General features: G+C 37.7%; 1 protein-coding gene across 5 annotated transcripts in view; it reads left to right on the top strand.

Moving 5' to 3' along the window:
• The first annotated feature begins 5,311 nt into the window (after nucleotides 1–5,311).
• Nucleotides 5,312–14,894, top strand: part of LOC306847103 (growth factor receptor-bound protein 10-like) — an 82,828-nt gene continuing 73,245 nt past the window's right edge. For 2 of the 5 annotated variants that reach the window (XM_079380884.1, XM_079380880.1), the window contains exon 1: nucleotides 5,312–5,493. The gene's annotated coding sequence lies outside the window, so the exon portion shown is untranslated. Of the gene's footprint in view, nucleotides 5,494–13,114; nucleotides 13,150–14,894 lie in introns of those variants that run through there. The other 3 variants (XM_079380882.1, XM_079380881.1, XM_079380883.1) reach the window with 3 other exon arrangements.

Here is a 14,894-nt window from a genome sequence, read left to right as displayed (position 1 = left end):
TAACATAATAGGTTTGAAGGAGTCTTTTTATTAAAATTAATTGCAAGTCAGAAGCAGTTCTTATATAACTTTGTGTTGTTGATGTGTGCTCACTGAATGATGTGGCATACAGGATGTGTCAGAGTTGGTCAGCAGCACACCAGGTCAAAGGATCAGGCACAGCAAGAGCTGGTGGTGGAGAAAAAGGAAATAACAGGCGATAATCTTCTATCCTGTTCTTATGTGAATGACGTGAGAGAGTTCGTGGAAAGTCACACTTATTCACATGCTGATAACCCCTGAGTGAGCTGTGGGGAAGGAACGGGAAACCTCCTGTGAGAAACCACCAGCTGAAGAGTTTCTGGAAGAGTGTGTTACATTTGTTTGTCACAGATATGCGCAAATCAGACATCCAGGTAACACAATCTATAAACAAACTTTTTCAAACTAGAGTTTCACTCGCTGACTGGACACAATGTGATATTTGTCTTTAGTTTCATTTGATTACAGTACCGTCCTGTTTAATTTTCTGGTGAATAGGAATAATTTATTTGATTTTTTTCTTAAACCTTCTGATTGTTGCTCTTTAGCAAGTGAATTGCATCAATTTATTGATTTATTTTTTTAACATTTTTTTTAATAATAAATGTAATAATTTGTAATATTTAATATAAATATTATTATTATATATTGGTTGGAGAAAGCTCATACCTACTTGGATCAAAAAATCCTACTTGGTCCGATTTAATTTTAGTAATGATATTAAAAATAATAATTCCTCTAACCATTTTCCGGATCATTTGACCTACATAGAATGCTTATTTTCTTATAAATAAATAAATATTTTTTAGGCTATATATGATTTCCAAATGAAAATATTCATAATGGCGTTTCTAGGATCAAGCACAACAATAGAATATTGTTGTAATATAATTTCCATAAGTATAATAAAGAACATAATGTGGAGTATCTTGATGCTCCAAAAATTAAATATACTTACATAGTTTATGAGAGGTTATTTATGTCTTATATGATTGATAAATATGATTAACAACGTTGATAAATATGATAAATATGATTACTTGGCTTGGATTTCATGTACAAAATAACAGCTAGAGCTCCAACAAAGCCTGCCATAAATACACATTGTGAAACTTCAAAGATGGATAATATATCACCAGCAAAAATTGTCTTGGAGACCGTAATACGTGGAGCAATTTCCTTTCGGGTGAAAATTAAATTCTTGAACTGATTATTGCATAAGTCTCTCTCTTTTTTTTATGGCATCTTTTTCAGCCGGATTGTGAAATGACTTGCAGGTGCAAGAGAAAGTGCTTTGTGTTATTTTACAGTCCTGTCAGAAAAAACAGTGATGGTGTTCTTGTGTTTCTCAATACTCTATTCTTAAAGGCCCGGTTTAGCCAGATGGCAGGCAGGGTGGTGCAGTGTCTCCCTTTCACAAGCCAAGTCAAACACTGGCCTTGGCTGTTCAGCTCTCCATTTCTGCAGGCCTTGCGCCCCGAGCACAAGAACAATGTGGGTTTGAAGCCTCCTGAGTTTCCCTCTGCCGGACACCAACAGGAATGAGAAGAATTCCAAGTTATTAGAGAGAGAAAGATCATGTTCTGTGGATTAGCGGAACGGCTAAAAATACTTTGATCTCCTAACGGATTCCAAGTAGTCTTGTATCTTGGAGGAAACGCTCAAATGCCGCACATTTCTAAGCCCATAAACTTTAGTGGAGAGAGAAGAATTTTGGAGAGCGATCAGTCTGGAGCTGGGTGGCCTGAAAGAAGATAGAAACCTCTGTGTTTCGGCACACACTGATATGGGATTTTTAGATGCAGCACAGTTAGTTACTCGCTAACTTGCGTCCAAGTCCTTCTGACTACTAATGTCTAATTAAAACTTGAACAAAGAGATTATATTAGGCCCTTAAAGATTATTCTCCTGAGTAAAGGCAGTGGTGCATGCTTGCATTACCTTTTGATTGAATCTTTACAGCTAATCATCTTTCTGCTTGAGTTTAGAGGGGCATAATCAAATGATGCATTCAAATCACTTTGGTCAGAGCAAGATGTACCTTTTCTTTGAAAAACAGCAATATTTTTTTGTCTTAACTCTGCTTCTACAAAATGATACATAATGCACTTAAGGTGTGTTTTTGCTTTTTATTCAGTTTATGAAGGTGTTGTAAACTGAATATTTTACAGAATACTATTGTATTTTGTACATGCAACTGAGCTAGTTTTATTGTTTTTGTTTTTTTTATGCATTAATTTCAACAAATTTACCATCAATACAGACACCACATCCATTGCATCTACCATATTTTCTCACCGACATGCCCCCAACTCGGAAACTCAGGGCTAAAGAAATGATGGGTTAAACACACATGAATGCCACCACAAATTAATTACAAGCAGTAAACTATGAACTTTCTTTAAAGGAATAGTTCATCCAAAGATTCTAATTTGCTGAAAATTGTCTCACCCTCAGGTCATCCAAGCTGTAGGTCGAGTTTGTTTCTTCATCAGAGCAGGTTTGGAAACATTCTCTGATCCGAATGGATTAATGCTGTTAGTGCTTGTAAACGGTGCTTGATCTGTGCATATTTCTTTCCTGATTCAGACCTTTTCAATGGAGAAAGCTATATTATGGCTAGAGGACTCTTTATATATTAAGGATATTTTAGCTGTAAGGAATGGTTTGAAGTTAAAATGTCTGGATGGATTTGTTTTTCCACAAACACGCAGCTTTTCACTTTGCAATATGTTAAATGATGCACTGGAGTCATGTGGATTAGTTGTAGATTATTGTGAAGGTTTTATGAGCTGTTTGGACTCTCATTCTGATGGCACCCATTCACTGCAGAGGATCCATTGGTGAGCAAGTGATGTAATGCTAAATTTCTCTAAATCTGTTCAGATGAACAAACAAACTCATCTACACCTTGCAGAAAATGCATGAGTAATTATGACTTTGTGGTGGCATTTATGTGCATTCAACTTGTAAATACAATTCTTCCATCATGACTTGAATGCACTGAGTCTTTCAATACTGTTAGAATGAAAGGCTTGTCTGAAAACCTTCAACAGAGATGTCAAACAGTAAATCCATAGAAGCACACTATGGCTGAAGGCTGGGCTTTGTAACAACCGTTCCAAGTAACACATAGCAATACTCTTGGTATGCGCTTTGTAGATGCTGACACATATCCCTGTGCGTCATTGACCACCCCGAATAGCTTGAATAGCTCTGGTAATGCTCTGCCCTTTGTGGCTTACCAGTCAACGTATTTGAGAAAGTTAAATTAGTGCAAATGTTTTCTTGTCAGACCCTTACGCATGGTTAATGTGTAATTTGTGTTTACAGGGGAGGGTAAGTGTGGCTCTCCTCTGTGGTAATACATAAGGTTTTCTCTGATTCCTGTGGAGGACAAACCAGGGTCTACAAAACATCTGTATCCTCCAAACATTTGTCAAAAGTAACCAGTGGAATTTTTACATAACGTGGCTTCCCAGTGTAGGAAATGAGTGGGAATTCCAGTAGGAAATTTCAATTTAAAGAACTTTCAATGACTCTTTTTGTTAGGGATCAGTAAAATCACATTTTATTTCCAGTCCAATACCATGGCCAGTTATTTCTTATATCGATACCACTGATGCCTCTTTTAAATTGGCTGTTTTCTGTGATCTCCAAAGATAAAATAGATATTACCAGTATAGCATTTAAAAGCCATTTTTAAGACAGGCCTAACATGTAAATGATCAGATTAGTTTTTTTCCCAATTTTCATTTATTAACCCTGTAGAGCTTGACACATGACGTAAAAAAATAATTAAAAAAGAAACAGTTTATTAACCCATTACACAAAATATAAAAGAGATAGCATATATGTTTTATGTTTGTATCATTTACATCCATCCATCAGGATTTTATGGTCCATATTGTAAGATATAACACAGTGTTCATGCTTGAGAAGGAAAAACATCTTCATTTTATTCAGAAGCCCAAAACTGAGCAGAAATATGCAATCTGGTGCTGTTATTTATTTTTCTGTTGTATCATGTATGGATTATGAAGTAAATCAGTCCAGAAAAAAGAAAAAGAAAAAGTTGCTTCAGTCCAGAAAAAGTTAATCTTCAAATACTAGTAACAATATAAAAGTTATGCTTTTACTGCTGCTTCATGAAGAAATCATTTTTCTGCAGTGTTAAAAAATGACAATAAACCTGACTTTAACCTTTGACCTTTCAGCATTTTTGCCTGTGTTCAGATAAGTAAAAGGAAAAAGTTATTTTACAAAAAACAACAAAACAAAATATTTTTTGTAGCGTCAATATAAACAATGTTTGTCAGCATCAGTATCTTAAGTATCTATATTTCAAGGTTGAGCCACCCATCATGATTCTGTGTCACTCAAGAAGATGACTGATATCTGATGTCACTGACCCCCCCCCCCCAGCCCCAAAAAATCTCCATGAATACATCTTCAAATATCTTCCTATGAGGCTTCACCAGGCAGAAGTGATGCTGTCTCCATCTGAATTGTGCAATCTCAGTGTTGAGTATTGGTCCCATAAGAGCATCTTATAACCGCTTCTCCTGGAATTCCAGAGGCTTGTCCCTCCAGGTTTGGCCAAGGGCCACGTTTCATGAGATGGCTATGTAATACCATGCAAACCCTCACGCCCTGATCCTGTCAACACCCAGTGTCCATTGCTCCTGGAAATGCTTTCCGGGTCTCCATTGTGTGACGCTTCAGCTTCTGGAAGCGATGAAAGCCTCAGATGGATTTTGTACTGTTTAGCAATTTCAGAAAGATAGCAGATGTTTAGATGTAACCTGATTACCAGGTAATATCATAAATCAACAGATGTAATAGGTCTCATGTACTGTAATACATGGACAGAAGGTACTGGTGGTGGAATGTGATGGGAATTTCAGCTCAAAGAGAGGAGAATATGAGGCAATATCACATATGTGATATGGTTCACCTTACATGATTATAGACCTAAGTCAGATTAGATGCTGAATATAACACGGAGGCTGAGAAGAATATACTTTTAGTCTTTTTATAGCTAATTAACTTTATAGTATACCGTTCTCGGCTTTTGTTATAAAGCGGTAATACTTTTAGCTCCTGTCGTATTGAGAATATGTTATGCAGCATCATGTGCTGCAGTTGATTCTCAAACAGATAAAAACAGCCAGTCATAGATCATCCTGAAGGTGTCCGCCTGAATTTTAGAACAATGGTTTAAAATAGGCGGGTTGTAACTAAGGAGGTGCGCCTCGTTCGTAAGGGGGCGGGGCTGGAAGAGTTCCTCACTCTCGTGTGTTTGAAGCAGTCAGCTGAGCCCAACTTGTGCGGACGCGACTCTATCCTCCTACAACAGTCAGGATCACAACGAACACGTTTAACCCTGTGCACTTTTTGTCATTCCAGCGAGTACCGAAAACAATCCAGTTAAACAACCGTTCTTTCCCCGTGAAGAATACCGATTTGGAGGTGAGTATTCCAGACTGTTTGGATGGATGGGGGCTGTGTTGAGAACATATGGTTTCATGCTCATACTATATCTATAGATATGAGGATGTAATTTAGGAACATGCGTTTTGTAATGTAATTCACTGCTAAAATATACCCGAGTAGCTAATTTCACAATAGGGTCTATTTAAAGTAAACTTGCTATTTATGAATGAGATGCATGCATGCATGCTTATAAGTTTTGAGTGAAACTCATAGAGTCAGGTTTACAGCCAATACCGGTAAACTTTACTCACGCGTGTTTACAAACAACTTCAAGAGTGCATGTATTTTTAGATCGTATTTATAGATGTACTCCTAGGTCGTGCTGACTGTGAAGACATCTTTTCTGTAGTGTTGGCAATCGAGAACAGTTCTTTTTTTAAAAACAATACTGGAACCGAATTATTTACATGATCTGGTAAAGGATATCGAACGATGCGGACCGTACTGAACTGTCGACCGTTTTTAACGCACCACGTTAAAACACCGCTACTGGGCAAACAGCGCAAAACACACCAACTGTTTACCTTAAAGTGAATTAAAAAAACGCACACCCGATTATGTAGTCCGGTTCGCCAAATGAATTAATCTTGAGAGCCGGTTTTAGTGAATTGAAAACATCCAACGCCACAAATGATTCTTTGTGGCGAATCAACATCTTGAGCGCACTGTGTCCGATTCCAAAGCGAAGGACTCTTATGAATCGGTTCTTTATAGTGATTCTGAATCAACCGGAGCGGTTATTGATATTACTGCGCTAGGGTAGGTACTTGTGAGAGTGTTAATTAATGACTGGCTGTCCATTTGGCAGATAAAGATGTACACGCAAGCTAATTTGATAAATTAACAGTTTCCACGTTTTAGTATATTTTTTTAAGGGGAGTGTCTATTTACACTAAGTGCAAATAGCCAGTCTTGTTGGCAAAGGCTATTTACACTAACTCCGCCCACTAATGTTTGATTGAGTTAGTCAACACTAAAATAATATCAGTTTGAGTAGCATAGATGGTAAAATGCATGCTTTTTGATGCGATCTTTTGCCGAACTCTTTTCTCACTTTTCAAATCTCATATTGCATCAGAAAGGCATTTATGTTAAATAAAAATGAAGGAAATAATCGAAAAATTGAAAATAAGTGTATCGGTTAGGGTAGGAGTAGGGAGGGCTTTATTGTCCCAATAAGGTGGAAGCCATTTAATAATTTGATTTATAATTTACACTCAATACGTTATTATTGCGTACTGTTTTATAATGTACTACAATACTGAGGTGCAGATAATTGCCACTATTTTTAACCATATTTAAACCATATTGCACTACTGCATTTCATTAGCTCTGTACTGCATTTCATTAGCTCTGTACTTGTACTCTGCATAAATGACAATAAAGTTGAATCTAATCTAATCTAATCTAATCTATTTGCAATAAGTAGTTTAAATAGCAGAAAATCTTGCTATTTTAACATAGTGTAAATAGAAAATATAGCAAAAAAATATGCTATTTGCACTTACTGCAAGTAGCCGCTGCCTTTTTTTAAATGCGTAGGGTTATTGGATTGCATTTATGCCACCTCTAAAAAGACTATGTAAACAAACCTTTTGAAAGAATTGTATTACATTAATTTCTGATTTGAGTTATGCTGAAATCTGACACGTTTTCTGGGAAAGTCCTATGATTTCTATTCTGAATTTTGATGCAGATGTTGCACATTTGGCCTTATCTTTGTGTTTCGGACCATATATTTGGCTTTAAGATAAGTTATCTTATTTGAGTCTCTAATGCTTGATCTTGGTGTTCTACAGTGTGCTATTAGACTATAAACTGCAACATAATCTGACATTATGGGATTGTGCAAATGTTTGATTTGCATGTCACAAATGCAAATGAGCTGTTTTTCATTTCAAACAGTTGTCCAAAGAAATTGTCCAGAAAAGTTATGTAATATTCTTGTGCGAGAATGCTCTCTATAACTCTCTCACACACACATACACGCATAGACTTACATAAAGGAGGTGTATCTGTTTTCTTTTGTCAAGGAAGGAAGTCAAGCTTTTGTCAAGTTGTTCAGTGGTTCTCTAACAATAGACTGGCCGAGTGCAGGGGTTGGATTTTTAAAGGCATGTTGAGGCACACATATGAGTTTGTCAGTCTCCCTCTCTCACACACATCTCAACTAGAAATGTGTGGGTTTTATTTGGCAGAGATTCTGCATAAAGCAATGAAGCAAGACGACAACTCCAAATTGCCGCCTCCAGGCCTAGAGGGTTCAATTTAATGTCATTTCAGTTCACAATTTCATACATCTAGTGTTCACTAAGGGAGGTAAGAATAAGTGAAGTGACATTCAGCCAAGTATGGTGACCCATACTCGGAATTCGTGCTCTGCATTTAACCCATCCAACGTGCACACACACAGCAGTGAACACACACACACACCGTGAACACACACCCGGAGCAGTGGGCAGCCATTTTATGCTGCAGTGCCCGGGGAGCAGTTGGGGGTTCGGTGCCTTGCTCAAGGGCACCTCAGTCGTGGTATTGAGGGTGGAGAGAGCGCTGGACATTCACTCCCCCCACCTACAATTCCTGCCGGCCCGAGACTCGAACCCGCAACCTTTGGATTACAAGTCCGACTCTCTAACCATTAGGCCACGACTACCCGAGTCGGAGGAGACACGTCAACATATTCTGGTTCAGATGGCACAGATTATTCCCTTTTCACTTGTCCCCTATATTTTTGGGCATTGGTTTTATCTTTAAGCCAAGATGACGTTAGATTATATGTATGGTTGTATAATTAGGTGTATAGTTTGTTGTCTTAGAAAAGTGTAACGTTAAGGAGTATTCACACAGTGGTTTGCGACAACAAAACAACCAAAATTGTTAATTTTTATTGCATATTTTGGAAGATAAAATGATATCACTTATCTTCTAATGTCTCTTCATTTCTCTCTTTTTCCCCTTGTTTATCTGATGTTGCAAACTGTCTCCCACCATCCTACTTTATCTGGCTATGTTCCCTCAATCTTTAGCACCAAATGTAAGCATTCATCCTAAAAATAAACAAATCAGCATGCACTCTACAGTTCTGTGTTATATTGCTAAAAAAAATTGTGTGAGAGAGACAGAAAGAAATTATGTGAAAAGTTTATGCACTATTATTAGCATTGGCCACATGGTCTGGGGGGGGGGGGGGGATAAGCAAAAGTGCAGAGACTTTGACTGAGAGAGTAGTGCTACATATGCTCTTAATTTAACCATTGGTGACTGATCCAAGACCCATTGTGTTTGTTTTGGTCAGCCTTGCTGAAGTCTATACAAAAGTGGTTTTGGTCAATCCAAAGCTGGTTTATTTAAAGCAGGAGTTCACTAAAACTACACATGAACTGTCATAACCGATCAAACTCTGCTGGCTTGCATAGACAGTTAGTGGGAACTCGTGTCGGTTTGCGTTGTGCTTCAGACTCTGTCTCCAGTCTGATTTAGCTTTTTCTCGATAGCTCTTTTGTTTGTGTGTGGTCACACGGGTGGTCCATGTTAGATAGATTCTGACCTGATTTTGGAGTCTTGGAACACACACATACCCAGCTGCCTCCGATGGACCGTCAGTCTGTCACAGGGCACTAGTTCTTTTGATCTCCCCGTTGTGCCACTGCTGGCTTCCAAAGCTTAAAGACTGTCCATGCAATCCAATACAGCACAATGAACCACTCCTCTTTTTGGCCACTCTATTCTCAGTGTTATGAACAGATCAGCTCTGATGGTTGCTGCTAGTCCAACATTCTAACTTTCCTTCAAAGCAAAAGCTTAACTTTTTGTATAACTTGTATCCTATGAACCAATTCATGTTGACCTGATTCACCCTATTAGCCAGAATGACTAATTATGTACTACTATTATAAGTATCCAGTATCCAATGATACATATGCAGTATTGGTCAATAATGATTAAAAAAAACAATAACCAACATAGTTTGATGTGTACAAAATGAACCTTGTCTTCAGGCAACATTCCTTCAAAGTTTTGGGTCGAGTGGAAGGTTCTGGGAATTTCTGCTTGTCAGATTGAACTGGTTGTATTGGGATTTTTAGTTGGCTATGTGGTGGTTTAAGAAATACTCATGTCTTGAACTTCAGTGTTTTTTAGCTTTAGTTTCTCAGAAATTTGTGGTGCAACAAAATTGTTATTATTATTATTATTTATGTTTTTTTTTTTTGCCAAAACACTGAAACCCAAAATTCAAGAAAGAATTCCGTATTTGAGCAGAACAAATTTTTACATATTGCTAGTGTAACATCAATTTTGGTCATGGTAATGTGCATCCACACTGCTGAAATGTTTACATATAGCTTATCCATGCTTCATGCATGAAATAAATGCTGAAACAGTAAAATGGGGTAAAATTTTAGCTGTCCAAAACTATTGTAATTAAAACATAATTAAAGTTAGTAAATTTAAACTATTAGTATTATTATTATTAATTTTTGCCTAAATTTCAGTGCATCTCTATCAGGAAACGGTTATTTTTCTGTCAGTAAATCATGTATCAGACTACGTTAGAGGTATTTTAATTTATTGATAGATATCGGATATATATTGGTTTGTATTGGATATTTAATTTGACATAATTTGTTCCATTTATATAGCGCTTTTCTGGGTACTCAAAGCGCCTTACATTGAAGGGGGACATGCTCATTTTCCTGATTTTTACATTTAGATGATCTTGACTATCATCTAATGCTGAATTAGTTCATCTTAAAAACATAAAAAAAAATAACACTGTTAAATGTAATATTTTGAAAATCGAAAAAATTATATTTATTCATACTGTACATTTACAATGTTGTGAAATTTACCTGTGGCATTTAAAATGAGAAAAAGGGTCCAATCCTACTTCTGAAGAGCTACCATTCTGCAGAGTTCAGCACTAACCCCAGTCAAACACTCTTGAACCAGCTAATCAAGGTGTTGCTTAAAAAATTACAAGCTGGTGTGTTGGAGTAGGGTTGGAACTGAAGTGTGCAGGAATGTAGCTCTGCTAGAGCAGGGCTGAAGTCCTTGAAACAATTGAGAGTGTTTGATTTATCATTTATTTTGACAAAATATAGGTCATTTATTGGTTATTGGCTAATCGGTGGATTAAAAGGAGCTGATGAGGCGTCCTGGCATTTCCCAGCATACATTACAGTACTTGTTTGCATTTAGAATAGCCAATTTGGTGTAGACATGAATCTCAAGGTACCTTTATCTTGTAATTTTTGGATCCATTTGACCTGGCTGACCTTGCAAAGGGCAATATCCAATGGTGGTGGATGACTCTTGATGGAAAAAAAGAAAGTAGGTTTCAGACTTGAGTGGCTGTCTTGTTCACTCTATTAGGAAGGAAAGAGGGGCACTTGACCTGTGTTTATGTACATACTAAAGGGAGAATGAGGACAGGACACTCTTGGAATGATCATCTAGGCCTTGAAATTCTTTAGAAGACATGAGAGGCAGTGGTGGGATTCGTTCACTCTCTTAATTTGCTTCCCTGATAAGACCTTGGTACATGAAGCATTTCACCCATCTCTAAACAGTGAGTTTCCCCCCCCCGTAACAGCTTTGTGTATATTTTTTCATCATTAAATCTGGGTGTGCTTTGCTCTATACACAGAGGTTCTTGTCGGTTCTTGTGCGAAGTGCTACCCAAAACACTGGTGGACCATATCGGTATGTAGCAGCTTTATGTAGTGTCTGATATCTTAACAATAACAGGTTGGATTACGTAACTGACAACAATAGAGCCTCTGTCAATCAGCACTAAAAACTATGGGAGGTGAAGATAAATGAACTGCAACCACTTGAACTTGGAAAGTCTTCTTTTTTTGCAACAGATTTCAACATTAAGTTAGGGCCTCTGTCTCTTTTTATTCTTAGAATCACCAGATAATGCAGAGAATGAACCCTGGTGAACTTAAAAAGCACTGAGGCAGTTACAGAAGTAGATTTATCATGCATCTGGATTTCACGCAGGCTTAAAAACCGCAACCATAACGATTTCATCAGTATTTGGCTTCATTGTTGTCAACCAAGTGAGTGTGTTTTCAGATTATGACATGAGTTTAGTGTGTAGTGTTTAGCATGTCCAGAAGTTTTAGACAATACCATGTTCTTTGAACACAGATGGTTGACAATGACCACCAATTTGATCACGTTTAAAGTGGTGGTTGTTTGCGATTTCACTTTTTTTAATGTTAGTTAGTGTGTTATGTTGCTGTTTGAGCATAAACGATATCTGCAAAGTTACGAAGCTGAAAGTTCAATGAAAACGGAGATATCTTCTTTTAAAATTATGCCAGTTTAATGCCTACAAAACGGCTCGGGACTACAGCGAGTTACTTCCCGGGTACGAACGAACCCAGATAAACCCCATCCCCAGGAACATGCAGCAAAGGAGGCGAGGCCATGCTGCGGCTGCTTTAAAGAGGAAGAGGAAACTAGGGGTGCACGTAAAAATCTATTCATATATGAATTGCGATTCTGTCTTCTAACGATTTTAATGGATTCACAAGTTTCAAAATCAATGTTCTAAAGCAGCGGTTCTCAATCCTGTTCCTCATGTTGCCCTGCTCTGCATCTCTCTTTCTTTCTGTCTCTCTCATTCAGATCTCAGCTAATCTCCAACAATGAACTGTTCCAATTATACACTTATTTTTAAATAGCAATGAGAAGAGTTATACATGGACACGCGTGCGGTTGCCGTGCTGTATTAAAGCTTTAATCAGGATAAAACCGTGAATTAGAAGCTAACAGAAGCGGTAGCAAAATGAGGGGCAGGACAATCAGATGCACAACAGAGGCGGTTTAGCCAATCACAACACACTGGGCCAGCTGACCAATCTGAGCCCATCGTGCATTTCTGAGGTAGGGGCTTCATAAAACCAGGAAATCATCGGAACATTTATCAGGGAAGAGACAGAACGGTGTAGAATAAGGTAAATAATGTGTTTTTTAAAACAAAGCACGAACATGTTAGACTGCACCCCATAAACTCAATCAAGCCTAGAAAAAAGTCAACCACCTCTTTAATAGTCTGTTTTTGAACACAAGAACCTGTCTTATTTGGCTACTTGGCTTAATTTTACAGGCTTTCCTAAGGTTAATCAAGTCTTTCAGGGAACCCTCTTTTAAACCCAATGCATCTGATTGAACCACCTTTGCTGGCCTAACAGAGGCAACCTAAGAGTGCGGTCTCAATCATCAGCAAGAATCTCTGTGTATGTGCGTGAATGTGTGTCGCTTTTCTTCTCTGTCAGAATAATGAGCTTGGCCATTGATGCATAGTGGGCCTGAACGATCTTTCAATGCTGGATGTTATTTTGAGGTTTTGGTTCTGTGCTCCTGCTGTTCAGCTGCTCCAGGGTTGAGCCTTGAATCCGGAGTTGAGCACCACACGTTTGGGCTTACAGTTTCTCAGTTTGGACTTTCATGCGGTGCTAAAGTACACTGTCAAAAAGTGATTTGGTGCCTCCAAGCATGTTGGATCAAAATGTTTCAGAATGGAAATACAAACTCTATTTCAGTTTACTCTTTTTGTCTTTCTCTAGCTCAGCATTTCCCAGTCCCAGCCCTCACGCCCCCCGCTCTGCACATTTCGTATGTATCTCTTTGTCACGTACGACATTTGTTTTATTCGACCGTAAGTTCCCTGCAAAGTGAACATCACCGGATATTCTGCCATGATTCCAGTTCGAAACAAGTGTTTATGTTCCATTCAAAGTGCATTAAAGTGTGCGAGACGTGAATTTAAATAGAATTTTAGGGATGCACGATATTATCAGACTGATATCGGAATCGGCCGATAATGGCTTTAAATGTAAATATCGGCATCGGCCTGATATGAAAAAATATGCCGATATGTCTTGCCGATAAGAGGCATACGTTAACTCACATGTGCTCAGGGTGTGCTATTGATTAGATCACGTCAGCAGTGTGGCTCATTCCTGAATCAAAGTTTTGTCTGAATGACGATTAGATTGCAGCGATCCAAAACAGTCATTTAATCTGTGAAAGCATGTACAGAATGACTGTGATAGAGTAAACAGTAATAGCACATGCAGTGACAGCCTCCCCCGGGTCCTAACACCCGTTCGGTAAGGAGTTTTAATTTGTAGGTGATGTTGGCCTACTTCTACGTAAATTAAAAGTAAAATAGCCTACACATGTAACATTTAGGCTGTGTTTCTGATTAAATAAAGCAGTAATTGATGTCATAAAATGAGTATTTGCGTATTGAGTATATATAAAATTGATTTAAACATCAGAAGCTATAGCTTACATGAAAAAAAAACATGACACTTAATAAATTAAATTATTTATACTGATTTATTAATTAATGTGTAATGTTTTATTTTTTAAACACATCATAAGTTCTAAAAGATTTTCAGAATTTTGCTTTAGACAATCTACAAATGTTAAATCTTAAAATGAAATGTTAGGGTTAATTGCATCTTTCTTGGGAAAAAATGCAGCGATTGAGATATATATAGCGATTGAGATATATATATATATATATATAGTTTATTCATAGCTACCTGTATTTTCAAAGCTTCAATAAACTGTCAAAAAAGCTACATTATTGTTTATTAAATTTTAACAAATAAGTTCTTGTTAAAAACTAACAAAAATTAAACGATTTTGCTAATAATTTCTGCACAGGAGAGACTTGGTGTTGTTTCCAAACAAAAGTAAATATATCGGTATCTGTATCTGTTTTTCCAACCAAAATGAGCTGAAAAACATCGGCATATCGGATAAAAATCCAATCCGTGCATAGGGGTGCACGAGGACTGGGATTGGGAACCGCTGCTCTAGCTCTTTCCCGATCAGTTTTGTTCCTGATTATTTGGATAGTTTTTAACCAAAAAATGTTACGGACTGCAACTTTAACTTTAAAATGTACAAAATGAAAAAAAAAATGTCCAATTCCTTATGTCTTTTCTTAAAAACATCGCAATAAATATTTCGGATGTGTGTAGTCCAAATCAGGTTCTCGGAGATGTTTACACCGAGGTACTTGAAGCTACTCACCCTCTCCACAGGGGTCCCACTGATCATAAGAGGAGTGTAGGGCTGCTGCTGTCTCTTCCTAAAGTCCATGATCAGCTCTTTAGTTTTGCTCACGTTCAGAGAGAGACAGTTGTCCTGGCACCATGATGTGAGTCTCTCTACCTCATCCAAATCCAGTCACAGAGTGAGGAGTTTAGGCCGAGGTCTGTGAGATTAGATGCCAGCTTGATGGGGACTATAGTGTTGAAAGCTGAGCTATAGTCAATGAATAGCAGCCTTACATAATTCCCATTGTTGCTGTCCAAGTGTGTGAGGGAAGAGCGGAGAACGTG

Source organism: Barbus barbus (genome assembly GCF_936440315.1).
Source record: "Barbus barbus genome assembly, chromosome: 27".
NCBI lineage: Eukaryota > Metazoa > Chordata > Actinopteri > Cypriniformes > Cyprinidae > Barbus > Barbus barbus.
Note: the sequence above shows the minus strand (reverse complement) of the source record. Positions and strands in the feature narration are given on the sequence as shown.